Genomic DNA, 10,215 nt, shown 5'->3' on the forward strand with positions numbered 1-10,215 from the left:
ACAATATTATTATTATCTTATGGAATTCTGATGGGACCTTCATCAATCTTTGGTTTAGATTTAAATCAGATGAACTCAGGATATGACTCAATTGATATGATATTTATCCCATAAGCCTGATGATATGAGTTTCATTCTTGGAACTCACATTAACAAAATGCTGTATGCCTTCACAAACATTTGCAATTCCAGAATCATTTCTACTAGTTGGAAGCGTGGAAAACAGAATCTACTTTAAATTCTTGGGTCAGCTAACCTGGAAGCTGAAGTAAGGTAATAGAGATACCAGGTTCAACAAGGCAGAAAGTGAGAACTGCTTCCCCAAATGGCCTCTTACCTGCCAATAGTTTCAATAACTTGTGAATGTATCAGTGACCACATGCCTGTTCTGTGTGCTCTCTCTTTCTCTCTCTTTCCCTTGTAGACAAATATTTATATCATATCATACATATGTGTATATATATGATATATCATATATATCACAGACATAGACACACATATACACACACACACAAACATAAGTACTGAAATGTTGTGTAAATTTCCCCTGATATTAAATGATTTCGTCCTGCAAGAAGCTCAGTAAGCAGCCAGGTTAACAACTCAAAACACATTCAGGAAGTCCCTAAAACTGATCAGATTAACAAGCCCCCATCACTACCAGAATAAGCAAGAATGGCTAAGAGTCCCTCTCATGTAGAAGAAAGCTGATGTACAAAGAAGACCTTCAGAAGAGAAAGTCTGCAGGCTCTGCGTGAAAGAAGCAGAAACCAGCTGAGCTGCCTGGAAGAGTTAGACCAGAGTCACTAGGACATATTTCCAGGTATTAAACTTCTTGCAGGCTGCACAATGTGCTCTAGATTTCCCATATTTTATGAGATGTCATCACCCATGCTGGTGTGGACTTTAGTGATAAAGCTATCTTTGAGTTATTTATGGTTCTATAAGTAACCCTTTACAGTACTCCTATAAGTAAAACCATTAAAATTCATTAGTTCACCACACTATACTTTGATGGTATCCATACCCATTCTCCTTCATGGATTTCTTATCTAGGGTTGATATGCGGGTTGTTTTCCCCTAGGAAATATTTGGACAACAATATAAAATCACTCAGAGAAAGAAAGATTTGTTTATACTATATTGATGTTATGGGTAGATTTCCTACTTGGTTTAAAATAAGTGAGAATATCATTCATAAATTCATTGACACAAAAGGAATAGACAACATGTTAGGTAAACCATGAAAACAGTTAAGACAACCTGTAAGATGTCTTGTATTTTCCCACTATTTTATTTTTATTTTATTTTATTTTATTTTTTTAGTTCTTGTAGTATTTTTATTTATTATGAGATACTTTTTTTATTTACATGTCACATGATATCTTTTTTCCCAGTTTCCTCTCTGAAAAAGAGAAAAACAAACACAAAAACAAAAACAAAAAACCCTTCTACACTCCCCCATTCCCCAGTTCAACGCTCCACTCTCTCCTGTTTCCTGGCCCTTACAATATTTTACACTGGGGATTAGAACCTTCACAGGACCAAGGGTCTCTCCACCCATTGATGACCAACTAGGCCATCCTCTGCTACATATGCTACTGGAGCCATTAGTCCCATCAACTGTACTCTTTGGTTGGTGGTTTAGTTCCTGGAAGCTCTGAGGGTACTAGTTAATTCATACTGTTGTTTGTCCTAAGGGGCTGCAAATTCTTCAGCTCCTTGGGTCCTTTCTATAACTTCTTCATTGGGAACCCTTACTTAGTTCAATGGATGGCTGTGAGCCTCTATTTCTGTATTAGTCGGGTACTGTCAGAGACTCTCAGGAGACAGCTATATCAGGCTCCTGTCAGCCAGCACTTGCCAGCATTAACAATAGTGTCTGAATATGATGACTGAATATGGGAAGGATTCCCAGGTGGGGCAATTTCTAGATTGTCTTTCCTTCAGTCTCTGCTCCATAGTTTGTATCTGCAACTCTTTCCATGGGTATTTTGTTCCCTCTTTTAAGAAGGAACAAAGTATCCACACTTTGGTCTTCCATCTTTCAGAGTTTCTTGTGGTTTGTGGATTATACTTTGTGTATTCCGATCTTCTGGGCTAATATCCACTTATCAGAGAGTGCATACCATGTGTGTTCTTTTGTGATTGAGTTATCTCACTCAGGGTGATATTTTCCAGGTCCATCCATTTCCCCGAGAATTTCATAAATTCATTGTTTATAATAGCTGAGTAGTACTCCATTGTGTAGATGTACCACATTTTCTGTATCCATGCTTCTGCTGAGGGACATCTGGGTTGTTTCCAGTTTCTGGCTATTATAAATAAGGCTGCTATGAACATCATGGAGCATATGTCCTTGTTACATGTTGGAGCATCTTCTGGGTATATGCCCAGGAGTGGTTAATCTGGGTCCTCTGGTAGTACTATGTCCAATTCCCTGAGGAAACTCCAAACTAATTTCCAGAGTGGTTGTACTGGCTTGCAGTCCCACCAATAATGAAGGAGTGTTCCTCTTTCCCCACAACCTCATCAACATCTCCTGTCACCTGAGTTTTTTATCCTAGCCATTCTGACTGGTGTGAGGTAGAATCTCAACATTGTTTTGATTTGCATTTGCCTGATGACCAAGGATGTTGACATTTCTTTAGGTGCTTCTCAGCCATTTGGTATTCATCAGTTGAGAATTCTTTGTTTAGCTCTGTACTCCATTTTTAATAGGGTTATTTGTTTCTCTGGAGTCTAACTTCTTGAGTTCTTTATATATATTGGATATTAGCCCTCTATCAGATATAGGATTGGTAAAGATCTTTTCCAAATTTGTTGGTTACAGTTTTGTCCTATTAACAGTGTCTTTTGTCTTACAGAAGTTTTGCAATTTTATGAGGTCCCATTTGTCAATTCTTGATCTTACAGCATAAGCCATAGGTGTTCTGTTCAGGAAATTTTCCCCTGTGCCTATGTGCTTGAGGCTCTTCTCCACTTTCTTTTCTATTAGTTTCAGTGTATCTGGTTTTGTGTGGAGGTCCTTGATCCACTTGGACTTAAGCTTTGTACAAGGAGATAGAAATGGACCGATTTGCATTCTTCTACCATACTAACCACCAGTTGAGTCAGCACCATTTGTTGAAAATGCTGTCTTTTTTCCACAAGATGGTTTGAGCTCCTTTGTCAAAGATTAAGTGACCATAGGTGCATGGGTTCATTTCTGGGTGTTCAACTCTATTCCATTGATCTACCTGCCTGTCACTGAATCAACACCTTGCAGTTTTTATCACAATTGCTCTGTAGTACAGCTTAAGGTCCTGGATGGTGATTCCACAAGAGGTTCCTTTATTGTTGAGGATAGTTTTGGCCATCCTAGGTTTTTTGTTGTTCCAGAAGAATTTGCAAATTGCTCTTTCTAAGTCTGTGACGAATTGAGTTGGAATTTTGATGGGGATTGCATTGAATCTTGCTTAGATTGCTTTTGGCAAGATGACCATTTTTACTATATTAGTCCTGCCAATCCATGAGCACGGGAAATCTTTCCATCTTTGGAGATCTTCGATTTCCTTCTTCAGAGACTTGAATTTTTTGTCATACAGATCTTTTACTTACTGAGTTAGAGTCACACCAAGATATTTTATATTATTTGTACCTATTGTGAAGGGTATTATTTCCCTAATCTCTTTCTTTGTTTATCCTTTGTGTAGAGGAAGGCCACTGATTTGCTTGAGTTAATTTTATATCCAACTACTTTGCAGAAGCTGTTTATCAGCTCTAGGAGTTCTCTGGTAGAATTTTTGGGGTCACTTATGTATACTATCATATCAAAGCAAATAGTGATAAGTTGACTTCTTCAGTTCCATTTCGTATTCCTTTGATCTCTTTTTCTCGTTTAATTGCTCTGGCTAGGACTTAAAGTATATTATTGAATAGGTAGGGAGAGAGTGGACAGCCTTGCCTAGTCCCTGATTTTAGTGGGATTGCTTCATGCTTCTCTCCATTTAGTTTGAAGTTGGCTACTGGTTTAATGTATATTGCATTTACTATATTTAAGAATGGATGTTGAATTCCTGACCTTTCCAAGACTTATCATGAAGGAATATTGGATTTTGTCAAATGCTTTCTCAGCATCTAATGGAATAATCATGTTTTTTCCCTTTGAGTTTGTTTATATAGTGAATTATGTTGATGGATTTTTACATATTGAACCATCCCTGTATCCCTGGAATGAAGCCTACTTGATCATGATGGATGATCATTTTGATGTGTTCTTGGATTCTGTTTGCAAGAATTTTATTGAGTGTTTTTCCATCGATATTTATAAGGGAAATTGTTCTGAAGTTTTCTTTTTTAGTTAGGTCTTTGTGTGGTTTATGTATTTAAGAGTAATTATGGCATCATAGAACGAATTGGGTAGTGGTTCTTGCCGGCCGCCTTTCCGTCCCAGCTGGACATAAGGAGGCAAACACCAAGCCCTTCTCCATGCAGTTTAATTCAGGAGCCTTCATATTTACTTCTTCTCTTGCTAGCTAGCTTCTTTTATATCTTTTTTTATCTTCTTTTATTCTTCTATATCTTCTTCTTACATCTTACTTATTACTACTTACATTTTATTAGTTACATACTTATTCCTAATTCTATATCTTACATGTATCCTTACATCTTACTTCTATACCTACATCTTCTCTCCTATCCCATTACCAGCCCCAATTCTAAATACTTACTCCTAAATCTTACATAACCCACCACCAGCCCTAATTCTACATACTTACTCACTACTTCTTATATTCTCTCTATACTTACTATCTCCAGCCCCCAGCCCTTGTGGGTTAAATACTTTCCCTGGTCCCAATCAGCATCAGCTACATGGCAAAGCACAAATAGGCTGCGAGAAATCATGCCAGCTTGCATCACAAACTAAAGGCACACAGCTTTTCTAACTAAGGCCTGTTTATCTCAAAGCTCTCTGCTCTGGCTGGAGACCAGGTGTTCAATATATATGTATATAGGGTGGCAGCTGCAGCTCCCCACAGTATCTTATGTTTCTATGATGTAGAATCGTTAGAGGAGTATTGGTATTAGGTCTTCTTTGAAGTTCTGATAAAACTGCACTAAACCCATCTGGTCCTGGGCTTATTTTTGGTTGGGAGACTATTAAGGACTGTTTCTATTTCATTAGCAGATATGGGACTGTTTAGATCATTCATCTAATCTTGATTTAACTTTGGTACCTGGTATCTGTCTAGAAAATTGTCCATTTCATCCAGGTTTTCCAGTTTTGTTGAGTATAGGCTTTTGTAGTGGGATTTTATGATTTTTTGGATTTGCTCAGTGTCTGATGTTATGTCTCCCTTTTTATTTCTGATCTTGTTAATTAGGAGACTGTCTCTGTGCCCTCTAGTTAGTATGGCTAAGGGTTTATCTATTTTGTTGATTTTCTCAAAGAACCAACTTCCAGTTTGGTTGATTCTTTGTATAGTTCTTTTTGTTTCTATTTGGTTGATTTCAGCCCTGAATTTGATTATTTCCTGCCTTCGACTCCTCTTGGGTGAATATGCTTCTTTTTGTTCTAGAGCTTTCAGATGTGCTGTCAAATTACTGGTGTATTCTGTCTCCAGTTTCTTTTTGGAGGCACTTAAAGCTATGAGTTTTCCTCTTAGGCCTGCTTTCATTTTGTCCCATAAGTTAGGGTATGTTGTGGCTTCATTTTCTTAAACTCTAGAAAGTATTCCACATGTATGTGGGACTTCTATTGTTTATGATGTTATTGAGGAGCAGCCTTAATTATTTCAATCTTCTTATATCTGTTGAGGTCTAATTTGTGACCAATTATATGGTCAATTTTGGAGAAGATGCCATGAGGTGCTGAGAAGAAGGTATATCCTTTTGTTTTACGATAAAAAGTTCTATAGATATCTGTTAAATCCATCTGCTTCTTAACTTCTGTTAGTCTCACTGTTTCTTTGTTTAGTTTCTGTTTCTGTGATCTGTCCATTGCAGAGAGTGGGGTGTTGATGTCTCCCATTATTATTGTGTGCGGTGCAAAGTGTGCTTTGAGCTTTAGTTAAGTTTCTTTTATGAATGTAGATGCCCTTGCATTTTCAGCATAGACGTTCAGAATTGAGAGTTCATCTTGGTAGATCATACCTTTGATGGGTATGAAGTGTCCCTCCTTATCCTATTTGATCACTTTAGGTTGAAAGTCGATTTTATTCGATATTAGAATGACTACTCCAGCTTTTTTCTTGGGACCATTAGCTTGGAAAATTGTTTTCAAGCCTTTTGTTCTGAAGTAGTGGCTGTCTTTGTCACTCAAGTGTGTTTCCTGTATGCAACAAAATGTTGGGTCCTGTTTATGTACCCAGTTTGATAGTCTATGTATTTTATTGGGGAATTGAGTTCATTGATATTAATAGATATTAAGGAAAAGTAATTGTTGCTTCCTGTTATTTCTGTTATTTTCATTGTTAGAGTTGGAATTCTGTTCATGTAGCTATCATCATTTAATTTTGTTGGAAGATTACCTGCTTGAATTTTTTAGGATGTAGTTTCCTTCCTTGTGTTGGAGTTTTTCATTTATTATCCTTTGAAGGGCTGGAGTTGTGGAAATAAATTGTGTAAATTTGGTTTTGTCATGGAATACTTTGGTTTCTCCATTTATGATGATTGAGAGTTTTGCTGTGTATAGTAGCCTGGGCTGGCATTTGTGTTCTATTAGGGTCTGCACGACATCAACCCAGGATCTTCTGGCTTTCATTGTCTGTGGCTAGATTTCTGGTGTAATTCTGATAGGTCTGCCTTTATATGTTACTTGACCTTTTTCCCTCACTGGTTTTAATGTTCTTTCTTTGTTTTGTACATTTGGTGTTTTGCCAATTTTTGGTGGGCAGTATTTCTTTTCTGGTCCAGTCTATTTGGACTTCTATTGGCTTCTTGTATATCCATGGGCATCTCTTTCTTTAGGTTAGGGAAGTTTTCTTCTATAATTTTGTTGAAGATATTTACTGGCCCTTTAAGCTGAAAGTCTTCAGTCTCTTCTATACCTATTATCCTTAGGTTTGGTCTTCTCATTGCATACTGGATTTCCTGGATGTTTTGGGTTAGGAACTTTTTGCATTTTGTGTTTTCTTTGACTGTTGTGTCAATGTTTTCTATGGTATCTTCTGCCCCTGAGATTCTCTCTTCTATCTCTTGTACTCTGTTGGTGATGCTTGCATCTACGGTTCCAGACTTCTTTCCTAGGATTTCTATCTCCAGAGTTGTCTCTCTTTGTGATTACTTAACTGTTTCTACTTCCATTTTTAGGTCCTGGATGGTTTTGTTCAATTTCTTCACCTGTTTGGTTGTGCTTCCTGTAATTCTTCAAGGGATTTTTGTCTTTCCTCCTTAAGGCCTTGCACCTGTCTACCTATGTTCTCCTGCATTCCTTTAAGAGAGTTATTCATGGCCTTCTTAAAATCCTCTATCTACATTGTGAGATATAATTTTAGATCCAAATCTTGCTTTTCCAGTGTTTTGGGATATCCAGGACTTTCTGTGTTGGGAGTACTAGGGTCTGATAAAGCCAAGTAGTCTTGGTTTCTGTTGGTAAGATTTTTGCGTTTGCTTTTCACTATCTGTTGATCTCTGGTATTAGATGTTCTTGCTGTCTCTGTCTGGAGCTTGTTTCTCCTGTGGGTCTGTAAGCCTGGGTCAGCTCTTCTGGGAGATCAGCTCTCCTCAGGTAAGACCTGCATGTAGTGGGCTGTGGATCAGCTCTTCTCTGGTAAGACTTGTGCTTAGAGGGCTGTGGATCAGTGGTCCCTCCTGAGTCCTGGGGTCATAGCACACCCTGAAGGCAGGCTCTCTGCTTGCTGCAAAGATAAGAGAGATTTATTTACTAGTAACAAATTGCAAGTAGCCTTCATTAAAAAGAATGAATAACAAGACAGACAGATAGGATGAATAGCATTCTTCTCCAAAACTATATAAGGTGGGTTTGGGGAGATGACACAGAAATTAAATCACTTGCTAAAAAGACAAGATAACCAGAATTTGTTTATCAAGTAAACAAATGAGATAGCATGGGAGTGGAATATTATGTGTAATTCAAACCTCAGACAGTGGAGATAAAGAAATCCTCAGAGCAAAGTTGGCTGGCAAAATTAAATGCATTGGCAAGCTCAAGGTCTGACTGATGAGAGACTCAGAAAGAATGCGGTAGAGAATTATCTAGGCACATTATAGACATAGGTCCCTAAATCAGTCAAGCTTACACACATATTGCAGAGTTGCATGTACACTTACACACACTATGTGCCCATGCACTTGTATACTGGTCTGATTTTTTTCCATTCAAACAAACTTGAAAAAAAACCTTGAAGAGTGTATTTCAATTGAGGAAGTTCCTGAATTAAATTGAATAATAGAATGTCAGTGTTTTTTTTGTTTTTTTTTGTTTTTGTGGTTGAAGAAGGGAGTAGGCCATTGTGGTGATTGACATTCTTGGTAATCTAGACCTGGCTTATATACTCAGAATACTCAAGATACAATTCACAGACCACATGGAACTCAAGAAGAAGGAAGATCAAAATATGGATGTTTCAGTCCTTCTTAGAAGGGGTAACAAAATATTCACAGGAGCAAGTATGGAGATAAAGTGTGGAGCAGAGGCTGAAGGAAAGGCCATCCAGTGACTGCCCCACCTAGGGATCCATCCCATATACAGTAACCAAATGCAGACACTATTGTGGATGGCAAGAAGTGCATGCTGACAGGAGCCTGATATAGCTGTCCCCTAAGAGGCTCTGTGAGAGCCTGATAAACATAGAGGCAGATGCTCACACACAATCATTGGACTGAGAATGGGGAACCCTAATGGAGGCATTAGAGAAAGGACTGAAGGAGCTATAGGGGTTTCAAACCCCATAGGAAGAAAAACAATATCAACAAACCATATCCCCTTAACTCCCAGGGACTAAACCACCAACAAATGAGTACACATGCAGGGACCAATGGCTCCAGCCACATATGTAACAGAGGATGGACTTGTTGGGCATCAATGGGAAAAGAGGCCCTTGGTCCTGTGAATGCTCAATGCCCCAGTGTATGGAAATGCAAGGGTGGGGAGGTGAGAGTGGGTGGGTGAGAGTATACCTTCATAGAAGCAGGGGGAGGGGGTTGGGATAGAGAGTTTCTGGGGGGAAGGAGATAACATTTGAAATGTAAATAAAATATGCAATTTTAAAAAAAGATTTATGAGACATAAAAATAATGTTGCTAAACATGAGCCTGTAGGCAAACCAATAATCAGTGTTGCCAAATCATCTCTGTTTAATTTTTGCCTGTTTTCTTGGTTAGTATAAAATGTAAGGACTTCACTTTTCTATTCTGAGTGTTTCAGCATAGCAAATGAGAAAAAAAATAGGACCGTATGTGAACATATATACACACAAGCACACTATACATATAAACACATAGAAAACTTGTAGGTGCTACAGCCAAAAATGTTATTGAAAATTTTTTTAAATAGGATTTTATTATTTCATGTATTTAAGTATTTGCCTGAGTGTATACTTGAGCCACTTACACATCAGGTGCCCAAGAAGGACTGAAGAGGGTTCCTGTTTGCCTGAAAATGTGAATTTCCATGTGGGTACCAGGGCATAGGTGACTGGTTTTTCTGGAATAGGAGTTAGTGCTTTCAAAAGTGGATCCATCTCTCTAGCTCATAGAATTGTTATTTTTAGGGTTGAGTAGTTTGAGAGATAGGATCTTGCTTATTATTGAAGGTACTGCTTGAATAATTATGTAACATAAGACAATTATGAGATTTAAACAGACTGTAAAAATCATGGACAAGAGTCAGAAGAGTAAATTAATTGTGGGACAAAAAGCTAAAGTAAGTTGTGACAAAACATATAGATGTGAAAACATAAGCATGACCATAGAGAGAGACCAGCATCTCAGTGAGAATTGTTGGAACACAAAGAGCAATAAAGTGCTATGACACTGTTTCGATTTGCTATGATTTTGATCATGCTTAGAATACTAGAAAGGATACTTCCATTTAACCAGGAGAGCTACTGTCCGAGTTTGACCAAGGTCAAAGTCATTAGTTCGACTTGTTCTCTGAGTGCAAGGTTCAGGAGGACTCAGCCCAGTATTGGTATCCAGGATGCTTGGGCACCTGCAAAAGAATTAATTGGTGACCCAGCACTAATTGGAGAGCAGCCCAGTCAAGATCAT

This window comes from Mastomys coucha, unplaced genomic scaffold, assembly GCF_008632895.1.
Source record: "Mastomys coucha isolate ucsf_1 unplaced genomic scaffold, UCSF_Mcou_1 pScaffold9, whole genome shotgun sequence".
NCBI classification, from domain to species: domain Eukaryota; kingdom Metazoa; phylum Chordata; class Mammalia; order Rodentia; family Muridae; genus Mastomys; species Mastomys coucha.